The sequence below is a fragment of the Ixodes scapularis genome, unplaced genomic scaffold (genome assembly GCF_016920785.2).
Source record: "Ixodes scapularis isolate PalLabHiFi unplaced genomic scaffold, ASM1692078v2 PGA_scaffold7__128_contigs__length_106722199, whole genome shotgun sequence".
In the NCBI taxonomy this organism is placed as follows: Eukaryota; Metazoa; Arthropoda; class Arachnida; order Ixodida; family Ixodidae; genus Ixodes; species Ixodes scapularis.
This window is the reverse complement of record NW_024609882.1, coordinates 94,138,502-94,142,007: the sequence shown is the minus strand read 5'-3', so window position 1 is coordinate 94,142,007 and position 3,506 is coordinate 94,138,502.

Here is a 3,506-nt window from a genome sequence, read left to right as displayed (position 1 = left end):
AATATTTCTAGTGCAAGTTAAAGGGCTCGGATAATTTCACGAATGGTTTCTTTATGGTGAGTATACACATGTCCAGCATGGGATTTCAGGCTTGGATTTCACAGCTTCATGCTTTCCCACCATTCATATTAAAAGTTTGAAGTCTAGGAGCAAGTTTGGTGCAGTGTTTGCTTTAATCGTGTGCACTTTTAATTTTCCTTAATGTTAAACCAGGTGTCACATGTCTGTAACTTCAAAGCGCCTGTGATTTCAGTGTTGACTGTTGAACCAGTAATTTTCTTATAATTTGATGCTTCCTACCGGCAGGTGTGCCACCCCTTGTTGCGGCTATGGAGACTCGTGGAGTGGCAGGCCCTGTGGTTCAAGAGGATATTGTGTAGAATATGGTATGTAACAATTTTTTTTCTTCACATCGCAGTTAAAGGTGTGAATCTTTTATCTTGTCTTTTTCCTAACCGTAATGGCTCATTCACACGAAATTTTGACGCTGGGCGTCAAAATTTTATCAGATTATTTTGATGCTCGAACCACAATCGCAGACTTTTGACGCTGGGTGTCAGAACTCTGTGGAATATCCTGTGGCAAGCGGATCAATCAAAGACCTTTTTGATCTTTTTTTTCTTTTTTGCTGGAGAAAGCTTTTTAATTAGAACAAAAGGCAGGAATTCTATTGCCATATGTCACACCAGGGAATGTCAGCTTATGTGCAGCAAGAAAATGAATTTCGGCGACGCGAGGATGTCTCGTGCAAGGCTCTGTCACATGCCTCCTCAGCTTGCAATGGCCTTGCCGCTTGCCTTCCTTGTCTTGCTCGGCCTTTTCTGTCCTCAGCTACAGTTGGTTTGCGACAGCACACTGCCTTTTGGTGCCAGGGTAGGTAGATGCAGCTTTTAAAAAAGGTCTATTGCATCCTTTGTGATATAGCAGACATTCACAAATCATTTTAAATCTCGTTTAGCAGACGATACATCAATGTCTTTTTTGTTGTGTTTTCGTCGGTGATTGACACTTCATGGCAGGCGAAACCAACACAATTTAGACGAACTTGAGGTTTTAGCACCGATTTTCCATGTCACCTAAAAGGAGTCAGTGTGAAGCGCGGATTGAACACGAATGTCATGTCAGCCTTGACTGCCCATTCGGTGAGAACACGAGTCGCACCTGATTGATGATGCTTCACTAATTATTAACCTTAAATCTGTGCTCTGCTCGGTCCCCCTTTTGGTCACAGAAAATCCAGTGCGTTGACTTCCCAAACTCTTCTTTTTCTCGCACTGACGGGCAACATATTTGCAAACAGTCTTTTAGCTCCTTCACTCTCGCCAAGACGAAAATCAGACCCCGTGCTGTGGACAGCTTTCGCTCGGTGCTCGCATATTTCTTGGTTGTCACTGAGCAATGAGCATAGGTAACCTACTCAAAGTAGTGCATGGTGTTTGTCAAAAGTTGACCTCCTAACTTCCTCCGCCGACGCACACTGGCACGGCAGGGTTGTACTAACGAAACTGATTTCCCAGATACATCACATGGGAACGGCAGGGAGTAGTAAGCCTCAACATTATAACTTACAGTGCAACTAGGACAAAGACAGACAGAGGAGAAAACACAGGACAAGCGCTGAACTAGCAACTGACTCTATTGAAAAGAAAATACATATGATGCTGCTGCTGCTCAGGCAGGCATGCCCCTCCGTGGCCCTGGCGCTTCTTCTTTTACTCAACACGATACCAGCCGAGTTATCCGAGATCCGAAAAGCCGATCTCGCTCTTCATCAAAGTCACTGTGGGCTGGCTCACACACAGAGATCCGTTTTGTGTTATGTAGTATGTCTCCATCATTTCTCGGGGTAGTTCTTGGTTGTGTCGGAACATCACTGTCGTGTTGTTAAAAAAGGGTTGGCATCCGCAATCCCGGCAATGCATCGCGAGATGTGTGTGAGGTGTTCCTTTCGTAGAACTGTGGTGTTCTTGTAGTCTTATCTTGAGGCAACGCCCAGTTTGTCCTATGTAGGCACGCCCGCAGGAAAACGGGATCTTATAGACCACACCTTTTATGCAGGCGACAAACTGCATTCCGTGTCTGATGCTGCTGCGGCTGAGATGTAGGATCGTCATTTCTCGCACGTTTGTTGACTTTGGAGCACACAGAGCCGAGATTGTGGCAGGCGGAAAAATCAACATTCACATTGTATCTCGAGGCAGCTTTCTTGAGTCCGTGGGAAAGGCGGTGGATGTATGGTATGACTGAAGTTTTCCTTTTCTCTTTCTGCTCGAGGTCACATTGCTCGATCTCTGGATCTGTTTTAAGGTATTTCACGATTTTTTCACAAGTTGAAGTAATGACCGAATTAAAATACCCCAAATCCTTGAGCCGTTGAATTTTGGAAATGAAGCGGGAACTCAATTTGTGGATGCATGTGTTTGTTAAAGCTGTCCTCAGACAGGGAAATGCGATGCCTTGTTTGACGAGTTTAGAGTGGGCTGACTGAAAGTTTACAAGAGCCTTTGCTGTTCTGGGACTGTAACACCAGCAAACATGATCATCCCCCTCTTTGATGCGGACATCCAGGAACTCAATAAGGTTTTTTTTTTGGGCTTCATAGGTGAATCGAAGTCCTTGCCTTTTTTTCGTGAAGATCTTCAGCACATCGTTAAGCTTCTGATGGAAATTAGCCCTCTCAACGAACACCAAATATAATCGTCTACGTACCTAAACACATTTTTTGGTGTTTTTCTCCAAGCAAGGTTCCAGATCCCGATGGATCTTGCCTAGGAAGATGTTACTGAGCACAGAGGCTACCCTCGACCCTATGCATACTCCGGACTTCTGTATGTACACCTTGTCCTGCCATCCGATGAATGTGGACTTCAGCCCACTCCAAACTCGTCACACAAGGCACCGCATTTTCCTGTCTGAGGACAGCTTTAACAAGCACATGCATCCACAAATTGAGTTCCAGCTTCATGTCCCAAATTCAACGGTTCAAGGATTCGGGGTATCCTAATTCGGTCATTACTTCAGCTTGCGAAAAAATCGTGAAATACCTTAAAATAGATCCAGAGATCGAGCAATGTGACCTCGAGCAGAAAGAGAAAAGGAAAACTTCAGTCATACCGTACATCCACCGTCTTTCCCACGGACTCAAGAAAGCTGCCACGAGATACAATGTGAATGTTTTTTTTTCCGCCCGCCTCAAGCTTAGATCTGTGGGCTCCACAGTCAACAAACGTGCGAGAAATGACGATCCTACATCTCACAGCCGCTGCAGCATCAAACACGGAATGCAGTTTGTCGCCTGCATAAAAGGTGTGGTCTACAGATCCCGTTTTCCTGCGGGCGTGCCTACATAGGACAAACTGGGAGTTGCCTCAACATAAGACTACGAAAACACCACAGTTCTATGAAAGGAACCGCTCACACACATCTCGCAATGCATTGCCGGGATTGCGGATGCCAACCCCTTTTGAACAACACGACAGTGATGTTCCAACACAACCAGAAACTAC